General features: G+C 36.6%; 1 long non-coding RNA gene across 8 annotated transcripts; it reads right to left on the reverse strand.

The window, feature by feature from the left end:
• Positions 1-465: 465 nt before the first annotated feature.
• On the reverse strand, positions 466-14,448 carry LOC107793613 (uncharacterized). 8 transcript variants are annotated; one of them, XR_012698844.1, is made up of 9 exons: positions 13,988-14,211; positions 13,154-13,259; positions 12,036-12,561; positions 11,807-11,898; positions 11,442-11,584; positions 11,131-11,187; positions 9,587-10,241; positions 9,247-9,344; positions 466-651 (listed from the first exon to the last, which is right to left on the reverse strand). It is a non-coding gene; the product is annotated as an uncharacterized LOC107793613 (long non-coding RNA). The 8 variants fall into 8 exon arrangements; XR_012698845.1 differs by lacking the exon at positions 9,587-10,241 and having other exon boundaries at positions 480-651; XR_001649765.2 differs by lacking the exon at positions 466-651 and having other exon boundaries at positions 8,956-9,344.
• Between the last annotated feature and the right edge of the window lie 399 nt (positions 14,449-14,847).

Genomic DNA, 14,847 nt, shown 5'->3' on the forward strand with positions numbered 1-14,847 from the left:
TCACACACGTCATAATACATCATATGAAGCTATTTAAGACTTAAAATAGTTGAAATGAGCGTAAATGTTCAAAACGACAAGTCTTGTTGTTACATTCTCCCCCACTTCAACATACGTTCATCTTCAACGTGCCAAGAGTTGTTCCTAAACCCTTAAATCACTGTTCTACCTTACCACGCATATATCAGGGGGTGGTTCCACGCCACCCTATTCTATATAGGCCTGAAAACATAACATAATTGAAGATTATTACCTTAATCTTAGTCCGTAAAACTTAGAACCCAATTTCCAACATCTAGGATTTCTTACAAGACCCAAAATCCAACTAGCCTTAATGGCACCTAACCCAACCCGGTAGGTAAGCCAGTTAACAATAAACCAATTCAAATGAGATTCATTAAGAGAAAAAATGGTAATACAACTGAACTATAATATAAAGAATTTTCAAGCACTGCTAGTACAAATCATGAGCTTCTAAGATTTAGAATTTACAAAACTGGTATGAAATAAAATACATCATCTGTTTGAAATGTATATAAACAAATTTTCATAAGTCTAAAACTACCATGAGCAAGAGGCAGCTAAAACTGGAACGCAGGTATGTCTTCAATGCTAGCTCCCGCCATACACAGCAACATCAACATCCAAAATCTGCACGCAAGGTGCAGAAGTATAGTATGAGTACAACCGATCCCACGTACTTAATAAGTAACAAACCTAATCTTAGATTAAAAGTAGTGAAGAGCTGGAACAATGGTCAGAGTCTAACTCCAATAACCAACAACAATTCATAACAATATAATAACAATGGTACAAGAAATAACTCAGTGATATGATGCTTATCTCGTTCACAGTTATGAAAAATGGGCATGCTTTTCAAGTATAATAGTAAATCTCAAATCTTTCACCGGAAACACAAAAAATATGAGTAAGTTTGAAAACTTTGATTTTTCCCAAAAAACTTGTAACAGGTAAATGTTTCATTATCAGATGGCATGAGAAAAGTATATCTCTATGCCTGCATGTCAATGTGTATGAGAAGTCATGAATGGCGTAATACCGTACAACATGAGGAAAATGCATCTATATGCCTGTATACCAAGTGTGCATGTCAAATGCAATGCAACTCAGTGATAAAACCATATGCATACTCTTAGAGTACTCAATCTCACTGTCTCACACTTTCCACTCATCATGCTCAATCACTCAACACACTCAGTCACTCAGCACTGGCAGGTCAGATCCAGCCCTCAACACTCTCAGTCATTCAGCACTGTACAGGGCAGATCCAGCTCAAATGAATCAATAACAACTGCGCTCACTGTGGGTGTGTAGACTCCTGAACGGCAGATCCAGCCCAAGCGCTATAATAAGCCAATCATGGCATGAATCAATAAAGCCTACTACGGGGTGCATCCCGATCCCATCATGAATCAATAATACATGGCAGATCCAGCTCAAGAATAATAAATTCTTCTCCGGCGTGCACCCCAATCCCATCAATACCACTCACAATCCGGCCCTCAGGCCCCAACTCAATCATTAATCTCTCTAGTCTCTCGAGCTCACAATGTCATGAAAATCAGCCCAAAATGATGATATGATGTATCAATAAATAGCAACAGAGTCTGAGATATGATATGCAAATGACTGAGTATGACTCAGTATGTAATTGTAATATAAGCAAATGACTAGACAGCAGAAATGACCTCAGTGGGTCTCAACAGGATAAGCATATAGCCTAGACATGGTTTCTAACATGGATCACAGCTCAATTACTCTAGCATGTAGAAATTTCATGAATAGAAACAAGATTAGGTGACTACACAGTACCACAGAATCAATCGAGTTATATTTCACACGGTGCACGCCCACACATCCATCACCTAGCATGTGCATCACCTCAACACCAAACACATATCATGTAGATTCAGGGGTTCATACCCTCATCACCAAGTTTAAAAGTGTTACTTACCTCGAACAAGCCAAATTAAATACCGAGCAAGCCAAATGATACTCCAAAAATACCATCCAGCGTGTATCGACCTCCGAACGGCTCGAAACTAGCCAAAAGCAACTCAAATACATCAAATAATGCCTAAGAAAATAATTCCAAATGATAAAGGTCGAATCTTTAATCAAAAGCCCAAAGTCAACCAAAAAGTCAAACCCGAGATCACACGATGAAACTCATAAAATCTGACAACCCATTCAATTACGAGTCCAACCATATAAGTTTCACTCAAATCCGACTCCGAATCGATATTCAAAGCTCAAAAATTCACTCTATGAAACTTTAGACAAAACCCCCCAATTTCTCTTTTGAACATCAACCAAATGTCAAAAACGAGTATAGATTAATGAAATATAATCAAAACCGAGTTAAGAATTCTTACCTCAATTCGTGTGGTGAAATTCCTCTCCAATGACGCCCAAAACCGAGCTCCAAGTCTCAAAATTGAGAATAAAACGACCAACCCTCGAAAATATAGCTTCTGCCTAGCGTCGTTCGCATTTGCGAACCAATTTCCGCTCGTGCAAACCAATTTCTGCTCCTACGGACTCGCATGTATGAAAAAACTCTTGCTCCTACGGAAGAGCACTAACAACCAGACCATCGCACCTGCGGAAAATCTTTGCTTCTGGGCAAACGCAGGTATGTACAAGGCTTATGCTTCTACGCGTGCCTTCGCTTCTGCGATCCATAATTCCACTTCTGCAGACGCGCTTCTATGCAAAATGTATCGCATTTGCGACCCAGCGTCAGTCCAACCAAAACAGCTTATGCAATGCTCCCTTCACGTCAGTGGTCACGCACCTGCGTCCAAACCCATCATAGGTGCGGTCGCACCAGAATCTGCCAAACCAGTTTAGCATAATAATCTGAAATGATCCAAACCTCGTGTGAAACTCACCAACCCACTCGGGACCCTGTCCAAATATACCAACAAGTTCTATAACATAATACGGACTTATTCAAAGCCTGAAATCACGCATAACAACATCAAAACGACAAATCGTATATCAATTCAAACTTAATGAACTCTAAATTTTCAACTTCTAAATCTCGTGCCGAAATTTATCAAATCAACCCAGAATGAACCCAAATTTTTCAAACAAGACTCAAATAACATAACGAAGCTATTCCAATTACCGGAACCACAATCCAAATCCGATATCCTCAAAGTCAACTCTCGGTCAAACTTATAAACTTTTCAAACCTTTAAAAACTTTTCAAACCTTTAAATTTTCAACTTTCGCCATTTAGCGCTGAAACCTTCTAGAAATATCCAAATGCAAATAGGAACATATGCTTGAACCCAAAATCACCATCCGGACCTAATGGAACCGTCAAAACTCCAGTCTGAGGTCAAATACTAAAAAGTCAAACTTGGTCAACTCTTCCAACTTAAAGCTTCAATCATGGAGTTCATTCTTCCAAATCGATTCCGAATAACCTGAAACCAAAACCGACGATTCACGTAAGTCATAGTACATCATACAGAGCTACTCATGACCTCAAACTACCGAGCGAAGTGCAAATGCTCAAAACGATCGGTCGGGTCATTACAACGATGCTGCGATACATGACCTAATCCGACACTGGTCCACCTGGAATACGTCGAGCCATGATACTCACAATCAACAACCTTAAGCAAATCAACATCAAACTCACGAAGCACATGACCATAACTATAGAGATATGGATATCACTATATACCAGATACAGGAAGACCATAAGCAAGGCGCAATCAACCATTCAACACCCCAAGAGCAGTCTCGCTCGAATTTTGCTACAAAGCCCAAACATAACCGCATCTGTGTGCAGATAACCAACATATCACAACTCATCGCAGCATAGAAGAGTAACACATGGGACATATTAGAATACGAATGTAATCCACCCTAACCGATAACATACCCCTCCACAATAATTGTGTTGAGTAGATAAGTCTGACCCGATTTAGAACACACATCCTTATTAGACCTACTAGAAGCCTCTAAATATATTCTGATCCTTCTGAAGTAGGTAAATATCCCCCGAAAAGCCCACAACAACATATCTATAGTACATACCATCAGTTGCCAACCTCTTAACATACCTTCACCATTCACAACCATGGAACAATCTGCCTCGAGAACCCTTTTAGTCTTCAAATCCCTAGAATACTAGAATCTCCATATCTGATCACAACTACACTACTCAAATAACTAACACATTTCTCACACACAGTCAGCACACGAGAAGTACTTTTATAATTCTTTCGTGCCACAAAGCAAAATCTAGACATCAGCAGTCGATCAACCAAGCGATTACCATAATACCAGTCAAGCATCCGTGAGTCGAAACACAGTGCGCCTGTATTCTTCTAAACATCTAAAATCGTTCATGTTGTCTAGAACTCGTGAGCCCATTTAGGTGAAAATTATAACACGCAACATGTTCCTTATGTCGGTAGCAGACATCTAGCTCAAGTTGTGGTCGACATTATCAAGAACTCTTTGAGGCCAATCCGAACATCACCAAGACATCAGAACTGAACTTCTCCAACTCAACCAAGTCACGCAAGTCGTCAAACCCAAAAGTATTGCCACAGAACGCTAGTAAAACATTACCATACCAAAAGACCAGTTACCTTTGTTGCTATGCTGACCCAACACCATCGAGCTGACCCATTTCATCTAATCCTCCTCGACTTGTCTTCAGATTAACACTTTCCCTTATGGGTACACAATGATCCTAAGTCAAAGCTCGTTGCGGAAGACCCTAGCACGAACCATGTTGCCCGAAAACCCATAAACCATTGTATTTCCTCTAGAGCACCCAACAATGCTGCAACCGAGATACCCACTCTTAAGAGACCCTCTGTGAATCTGAAGATGTTTCTCTAACCTCTTTGATCCTGGAATGTAGATTTAGCAATGATACAGATATACCGCAAGTTCCAGCACCATCCCATGAAAATCTCAGATCTTAGTCATGTACAATTATGGGGAAACCCCTCAACACTACATATATACCTCAGACCCAAGACTGATATGACACTTGCAATACACATGCAATATGATCGTTGATAGTAGACTCCCCAACTTAGCGCAGAGTCATAGGGCACAACATCCGATGATCCATATTACCAACCTTCATAAGCTCGTACAACACCAATCAGATACACGAACCAGTTGCATCCCACACTAGAACAACTGAAGACCTACAACCACGTCCGCGTCCTTAGTCTGGACAATACCTCGAGACAATGATCGAGCATTTATGGCCCCCTTGTATCCCATACACAACATTACAAATGGTCGAGCATAGTTGATACCGAGCGCGCAACATCATATATAAGTGGATGTAAAAGGATATAAGATATATATTTCAAGCTGAATCAATGACGCACGATAAGGAATGAAAGGGGTGGTTCCTAATAGTTTCGTAGCTTCTCTAAGATAAGTACAGACGTCTCTGTACTGATCTGCAAGACTCTACTAAACTTTCTTATGACTCGTAGCACCTATGAACCTAAAACTCTGATACCAACTTGTCACAGCCCAAATTTCCAACCTTAGGATGTCGTGATGGCACCTAGTCTTTAAGCCTAACACATGCTGATTTAATAACATAATTGAACTATTTAATCATTTATCATAAACCATTAAATGACATACATAGCTACAAGCGGACAGTAGTTAAACCGGTTGTGACACCCCAAAAAATTTCAAAATACTTAAGTGCTAGTAAGAAAGTTGGTATGTGCTAATTATATTATTTTGTGCGCAGCCGAAAACTATTAATATAATGGATTTAAATTGAATTTGATAATAAGTGTACGAGGCATAGAGAACGTTATGATTGATTGAAGATGACTGGTGGAGCAGTTTCTCCAGAATTTTCGGATTTCATAGAGCCGACTTTAGAAGCTCATATCTCGGGATATATAAAGAGTTATATGGTGTACAACCTATCAAATTAAATATCTTCGAGTTTAGTTTCTAAATCTTCAAACCATTTGTAATTTGGATATTTATACAAGAAGTTATGACCAAATTACCAATGGCTGGCAGAATGTGATTCCACGGCCAGTTCTTCGACCGCAGAATTGACCAGTGCAGCCCGGACACTCCTACAAGAAGTTATGACCAAATTACCAATGGCTGGCAGAATGTGATTTTCTTCGACCGCAGAATTGACCAGTGCAGCCCAACTTTGTGGTCCATTGTGTGACCCGCATACCTATTCTGCGGTCCATTATGCGGCCGCATACCTTAGTTCTGAGGGTTAATTTTTTAATTTTCATAACTCGACCCCATTTTGATAAATAGCCTTTGGGCTTATTTTGGGGCGATTTTCTGAGGATTTTAGAGATATGTAAGAGCATTTTAGAGAGAGAAGTAGGAAGCCTAACATTCTAATCATCCAATCTTGCACCAATCTTCAAGAATCAAGGAAGCCAATCACAAGATCTTCATCTAAGAGGTAAGGTTCCATACCCTAGTCTTTAATTTCGAGTTTGGGGTAAAAGATGGGTGGTGGGGAGTATGATTCTTGGGTGTAAGAGTATTATTTATACATGCTTGTACTAATAAGGTTTGTGGGAAGATTTTTGACTTCAAATAAGTAAGGATTTGGTGGTGGAGTGAAGAAAATCTTGTAGAAGAACTTTGTAGTTTAATTTGCACACCTAGTGTTTGATAAAATACTCATCTAATTTGTGTTCAATTTTGTTATGTCTCAAAATAGATAGGAATTGGTAGAATTTTTGAAACGTTGTAGTAATTTAAAGAAAGATCAAAGTGAGGTATGTTGGCTTAACTATTCTCTTAGAATTGAATTCCATGATTTTCTCGTAAGTTTCAAGTATGGTTATCTCAAGTTTCTTATTCTATGTTCCGAGTTGTTCCCAATAAATTCGATTGTCCCGAATAAGAAAAGTGTCGAGAATTATGTATTCAAAAAGTGTTCCAAATGTTCCTATCACATTATGTTATGCTTTGGGAATGTGTTCAAGAATGATTTATGTTATTAAAATGCTATGTCTTTGAGTCGTGTTTCAAATAAAGGTTATGATGCCAAATTGTGTGAGAAAATCTCAATATGCTTAAGAGATGCCAAATTGTGTGAGAAAATCTCAATATGTTTAAGACTCTTAATTGTTCATATGTGTACCTAAAGTCTTGATTGGAAATGTCTTATTGTTGATAATCTATAAAGATGGTTGGAAGTGAAATAAGTGAATTGGGGAAATAAAAAATCTCAATATGCTTAAGACTCTTAATTGTTCATATGTGTACCTAAAGTCTTGATTGAAAATGTCTTATTGTTGATAATCTATAAAGATGGTTGGAAGTGAAATAAGTGAATTGGGGAAATAAAGTGTGGCCAATGTGCCAAGAGTGAAAGTTATACTTGTGGCCAATGGTGCCAATGAAATGAGATGATGTGAGAAAGATTATGAAATGAGCTTTGATTCAACTGTTTCGAAACTGACTTCGAAAATAGAATTGCCTAAAAGCTTATGAACTCAAGTGATGCCCGTATGTGGCTGTTTTGACTAATGATATGCTTTGTAAATAGTTTCGATGTGTTTTGTGTTCTTACATATTCGTGAGTTGAAATTATGTATTGCCCTTTTTGGGAAAAAATATTTCAAGAATAAATGATGTGTTACTTGTTTATGATTTTAACTTGTGCTTCTATTGCCAATCATTTTACTCCAGTTCTTGGAAAGAAATCCACTGTGTTTAAAGTCTTTATTACTAATGAACCTAAGGTTGTGGTTTCCGGAATATTATATTTGTTGATATTTATAATGATGATCCATGAAAGAGAAGAAATGAAAGTGTGGAATATGAAATACGGCCAATGTGCCATGAATGAAGAACTGTATGTATGGCCAAGAGAGCCAATGAAATAATGATGTTGAAAATTGTTGAAAGTGCCAATGAGGCTATATACAGTATGAAAGGTTATGATGTAAATGCATTTGTACCTATGTTAACTTTGTGTGCAAAAACAAAAAATAATATTTTTGGGAGTATCGATAGTCACCGAGGAAGGGTAGGTTGAAATAACCTAACCTCGAAACTACACGTGCCAGTGTAGGAGTGGATTGTGATTATTCCCCTTATTTGAGATGAGATTGATGTGATAAAGTTATTCCCCTTTATTGGGATGAGATGATTTATAGAAATGGATGATGTCGATCCACACGGCATTGTGGTGAGATGGCCTAGCCGATCGCTTCGTGATCGGACACCATGCCGCACACATGATGGTGATTATGCTGAAAATTGTAATTGAAATTGTGATTGTGGTTGATGTCTCGGGTGAGACGGCCTAGCCGATCGGGTCGTGATCGGACTTCGTGCTAAAAGTACGGTGGTTCTGGTATTGTGAATGGTGGTATATCGATGCTAAATATCTCCCAACCAAAAATAATATTATCTTCGTATTTTGAAAATTATTATGTTTTAACTTGAAAATTGGATATCATTGATTGTTATTTTCATGGTTTTCCATTTTATGTTGGGATTCTATTTTGAAAGAGGACAATTAATTTTACATACTAGTATATTCCATATGTTCTAACGTCTCTTTTGCCGGGGGCGCTGCATCTTCAATCGATGCAGGTGGTTCATCAGCGGGGCAACTTTGGTCCTCATTAGCAGTCACTCTTTATTCACCAGGTTTTGGTGAGCCCTACTATATTCCGAAATTTATGTCATCTGACGTTGTATTTTGTACTATGAGGTATAGCCGGAGCCTTTTCACCAGCACTTCCATTCTTCACCTCTATTGTATTTAGAAGCTCCGTAGACAGGTTGGGAGTGGTATTCGATGTTGGAAATTGAACTAGAAATGTTGATATTTGGCAAACATATTTTTCATTACATCTATAAACTTGTAATATTTTAAAAATTATGAATGAAGCTGCTAATGAAAATGAAATGTGAGTTGTTAATTAAATCTTTTCAATATTTTATTAATGGAGTAAATCTCCTCTTTATTCATGGATGAACTTGGGTAGAAGAAAATCTAATAGGCTTGCTCAGCCGAGTTCACTCGGTTGAGCGCCGGTCGCGCTCCCCGAGTTCGGGGCGTGACAAACTTGGTATCAAAGCGTAAGATTTTAAAGTGTCATAGGATGTCTCGGAGCCATGTCTAATAGAGTCCTTATTGGTGTGTTGTCAACCACATGTACAGGGTTGCTTCTGGTTGCGGTCTCTACATTCATTAATTAACAATACCTCTTATAAACCCAAGCTTCAACATCAAGAACTTGATCCTTGAAAGATTTGGAAGCCAATAATGTCCTTCAGACCATACAGAATCCCATGAAGAGGACCTATAAAGAAAAGAATCAAATAAATGTATCTAATCCCTTTGAGCAAATTCAGAGAAAGCTAATTAATTGTATATGAAGTTTTTCTAATTAAGATGAAAAAACCAGGAGGATTCATTTCTTAGAATAAAGTGAGAAGTGGTGGAACAATGGAGGATGTTAAGAGTAGGTAAAATGCTAATAGCGAGAAGGGTATACAAGAAAGGAAGAGGGCCAAAGGGGAAGAGAGGAAGGAGGAATGTTACCCAAATATTTGCCTTTTGAAAGCAGTTGAGCAACCTCTTTTGCTATGGTAATTCTTCACTAATTGTGATAATGCATTCAAGGACAGGACCATACATGTGAAGCTCTTGAATTACATATCATTTTGAGAATCTAATTACTCAATAACAAACAAAGTAGATTAAAGCATTCACCATACCTTTTCAATATGTCCAAAAATATACCAGTTAGCTCCGCTGATGTAATTAATTTTTATCTTAAAAAGTTACTGATCAAATATCTACATTTAGAACATTGTGTGTTGCAAAGAAATACGTTCTTTATCTTCCATGAAAAGGTACTAAATTGTAGAAAAGATCCTCTTGTACATGATATACCCATCCTACACCTGCAAGGAGTCCATAAATTCCAGGATATCTAGAAATATCAAATGATACATTTATTTTGCTCCAACAGTCCAAATTCTCAATGCAAATAAATGTTATATGAGGAATACATTCTATAGTTCCCTCAAAGATCCTATTATTCTTTTCTAATAAAATAATCCATAAATGCATATCTGAATTGTTTTCCATACACTTATGTCCATCTTTTCTCTATTTCTGTCCATGCCAACAATTTAAAACTTGCTCCATACTTCCAGGCATCACCCAATGGACTCCATAGGGAACACATCACCTTTGAAATAGAATAATTCTATACTCTTAAAAGATAATCCAACAAAAATTTAATTCAATTTACTTAAAAGGTCGATCTGTGTCTATTTATGTGGGGATTAAAGGCCCCGGCTACAAAATAAAAATGATAAAAAATACACATTACGCCAAGAAGTAAAAAGAAAGTTTGGCATGCTTGAGTGGTCTCAACTCTAGGAGAATATTCCGAAGCTTTTAGGCATGTAGAGAGGAGCTCACAGTTCCTTTAGATTTTGACAATGTGTCTTCATCTATGGTTTTTCTAACGAAAACGTAATGCATGAAAGAAACTACTCCATATAAGTAATTTGCTATAAATGCAACTCGAGGCTTCTGTTAAAAAAAAAGTGAGATCACATTATATTTTCTATGATTCACGGAGTAGTCCATCTGATACCATGATATGCCGACGCCATTGATCACAGTCCACAAACATCAAATAAGCGATAATCTTAAATGGAAGTTAACCACAATACGCAGCATTGAAGGACCACATAAGCGATAATCTAAAATGAGGGCACAAATCGAATGAAAATACTCTGATTTTGCGGTTACAATACATTTAGATATTAGCAGGCATCCTATGTACTTTTTGTTTAGTTGGAATCTAGGACACCATTTCAGCAAAATCTTCATGCATTTCAGCAAAACCTTCATGCTAGCTGCCCATACACAAATTAGTGAACTTGACAAAACTATCATATTTTTTATACCTAGTAAACTATATCTACTTAAAGCATTAGGTGACAAACACATAATAAAACCCAGTAAAGCATGGCTACTTAAAGTCATATGTAAAGAAAATACAAAATTAAGCTTGATGGTATCTGCACTACAACTATCTAGCTATTTCTGAAGATTGATCACGTTACCCGGTTATGATATCACGAGCTTCCTTTTTTCTAACTCCCTGACGAATATATCAGAACCTGTCATTTAAATGATGTAGCCAAGCAGGATAATTCGTTCAATACTTAAAATGAATTTACTACAAATAGAGAAGTGTAACATGTTGTACAATAAATTACTACCAAGTAAGTATTTTTTTAGAAAATTAATAAAAGATAATATTGTGTTAAGTCAAAAGCTATGAAAAGGCTGCACAAATAACCTGGATGAATGACCTATCAAGCTTGTAAAAAATAAGAGATACTACAAGAATCAAAAAGTGAAACTACAATACCTTTTTTACTGTCTGTAAGACTATATCCAAAAAGAAAAGCTTCAGTCATTGCTCACGCCCTGCAATTCTGAGATCTCAAATTTTAGGTTGTTTCTATCAACTCTTCTATCAGCAGCATCTTTGTTATTATTATGACTGATTTTCTGTAACAAGATTGCAGAATGAATATTTAAGTTTAACTTATGGTGTTAGTTTAGCATGCCACAAGTACTTCTAAATCACAAAAGAGAAATCTTAAAAGTGGACATCATGTAGATCTTTATAATCGATTGCACATCTGATTATTGCTGGAGGACTCACAGACGTAAAAATAACGGGGAACGTCTTTTCAACAGGATGCTACCAAAAGCTAAGTCTCATTTTACCTTCTACAGAAGTAAGAATGGTCAGAAGATCTTTTCATTCGACTGATGCTAACTTTGCAAGATAAGATAAAAGGTATTAAACCTTTGCCAACCTGCAAAGGGATAGTTTTAGGTACCATTCGAACCAAATCATATTTAGACAAAATTGCTATTGTATGCCTATGGCTACAAATGGCAAATATACAAAATACTTAATTCACGCTCACAGGTTAATAACAAATAAACTCACCTTTATCTGTATGACTAACAGATGCAAAACAAACCACAATAGAATGGGATGTCTAGGACATCATAACAAGATATTAGGAGCACCAATATGGTCAATGCTTCCTCGCGGCTGATGGAGAAGAGTGACTTTGGTTCCATATTCTTTCCATACATGTTCAACACGTTCATGAGCTTTGTAATGCTACAAAGTAGCAGTGAAATAGTATTGTCTTTTCCACACTCAGAAAGCAAAAACATCACTTGTTATATCAATATTAGTTGAAGATAATAATGGAATCTTTTATCCAGAATAGCCTAAAGCTCAGTGACATACATTACTTGATTACACCTTCATTCCTTTCATGTTTTTTTAATTTTTCAATGGCGTGCTCCCTATTCTTCACGATATTTCTCTCCTGCAATCAAATTTTTTGCTATGCTGAAGTTGCGCCAATCAGCACAGGCTATAGTTGTGATCCCAGCCACTTCTATCCATGCCAAACTTCTGTAATTTACAGAGCCAGAGGAGCATAATTTTTTGATTTAGCCTGAAATGGTTTATCTTACGTCAATGTTCTTGAAACACCATTAACAATAACTTTTTGAATGTAGGTTTTTCTCCCAATTGCTCTACGTTTGATTGCAATACCAAGAAATGGAAACATTGCTACTGGATGCTCGGTCAAAAAAGGATCCCTTGAACGAATGCAACTGGATAGTTAGTTAAAAAAAAAAGGATCCCTTGAACGAATGCAACTGGATAGTTAGTTAAAAAAAAAAGGATCCCTTGAACGATTGACAAAGTGAAACAGAAATGAACCATAAAATTTGGTGTGTAAACAGTTGCATTTTCATAATTAAAAAGGAATGAAAAAGTATTAAGTTTGATTGCCCCTAAAAAAAATATAGTACTTGCATCCAGCAAATATCCAAAATCATGAACCTAGGTTTAGTTACCTAGCATGCATATGTAAATTAGAGACAATTACTGACATGAATTATCCAATAGAATAGAAAAACTAACATATACCCACCAAAGTCCCATTATCAAGAGCCGGGCGCATTAAACAGAGAAAAGTATCAGCCGCAAAGGGAACTATAGATATTGATTAAATAGTAAGAAAATTATTTGACATGTACCAGTTTCAGCAAATAGTTGGCAAGTTTAGCAAAAAACTGAAATATTCCTAGGTTTCCCCAAGAAGGAGCACAAGATCGTCCAGTATTCAGAAAAATGGTCATCAACCTACAAAACGAAAGGGAAAAAACAAAGATGAAGCAAACTCAGATAGACATATGCAGAAACAAAAGAAAAAGCTAATCTTTTGGGAGAAGGATGGATGCTGGAAGAAACAGAGAAACTCCAATTCAAGTTCCTTGTTCATATATTTCTCAACAGCGGAAGGAAGATCAGAATGGGGCTTGTAGTTTACGAAGAATGTTCCCTTGAGATCGTAATTTAGGAGTAATATGAAATGACCAATATACCATTTAGCAGTAAGCAGATATGTCGTCGCGCTGCGTGTACTACCAAAATAACGTGATAAAATACCCAAAATTCCCAGCACCCAGTACCCCAAAATGGATTTACAAAAGTGAAGGTGGAATGAAGAAGCGAAAACCAATTTCAGAATCCAATTTCAACAAGCACTTTGATCTTCCCTTTAAAGAAATTGTCTTTTCAATTCTTATTTTTCTAATGACAACCCAATTCACAAAAAAATCATTCTCTCTTGTTTGCAAGTCCTTTTATACTGTTGAATCTTATCGTACGAATATGTCAAAACCCCTAAGATAAGAACAACCGTCAAAGATTCTCATGAGAAGTGTTGATATTTTCCTCTGCCCTAGAATCACAGTGGTAAGAAACAAATGGAATATCCAAAGCACTACAAATACGGCAAACAAAACATAAATGGGTTTTTAAAATCTAAAGTAGAGACCAAATTGCCATCAAAAGAAGAAAGAGCTTACAATAATTCTGAACAAACTCAGAGGTTACAACGATAACAAATTCATCAGTGAGTTGAAAGTTGAAACAAAGCAGAAATCAGAGGATGAACCAGAACGCAGACAGAGAAAACCAAAAAAGATGAATAGATAGAGAAAACCATAGATAGAGTCATTTGATTAGATACTAATCAAATGAGAGCGAAATAATTTGGGCCTAATCAAAATAATTATCTATGGAATTATTAATGCATGAATACAGAGTGGCCTTGATTGATTAATAAACTAGTAAATTTACCCGCGTTTCGCGCCGTCATAAAAAACCTTATTGATTTTACGAAATGATCTCTTTTCTAAATCCTGAGTATCAAAATAACCTCAAAATGTTAATTCTTCCGAAAACTAAAATTGTTTGAGCACTAATCCTTATTAGCAGTTCGCAAACTAAATTTGTTGTAGAAATAGTTCCGGTCGTGACTATTGTAAAGATAAGGTTTCCGTGTAGCATTGCATGGTTCTCAATAACTGTTACTTATATATGTTTTTAAATTTCTCTTAGCTTTCAAATCATGTTGTTTTGTGCGATAGACTATTACATTGTTGTACTTGCTGCAAAAAGGGTTAAATTAGTACAATATGGAGTAAGCAATTTATGTAGGTCTTAGTGCAATAGAACACTTGTTTACATAGGAAAATAACTTGATGAGCATTGTATCAATGTTTTTGTTAATATATCATCATGAAAAGCAATATTTAGTTTCTTTTAATTACGAAGATGACTTTGGACATCTGGTGGACTATATTCAGTAAGAACCAACGATAGAAATGAACATTTATTGAGGAATCTAAATCTAATTAATAATTAATAATAAAACTAATAGTTA

Source organism: Nicotiana tabacum, chromosome 14 (assembly GCF_000715075.1).
Source record: "Nicotiana tabacum cultivar K326 chromosome 14, ASM71507v2, whole genome shotgun sequence".
Classification (NCBI taxonomy): domain Eukaryota; kingdom Viridiplantae; phylum Streptophyta; class Magnoliopsida; order Solanales; family Solanaceae; genus Nicotiana; species Nicotiana tabacum.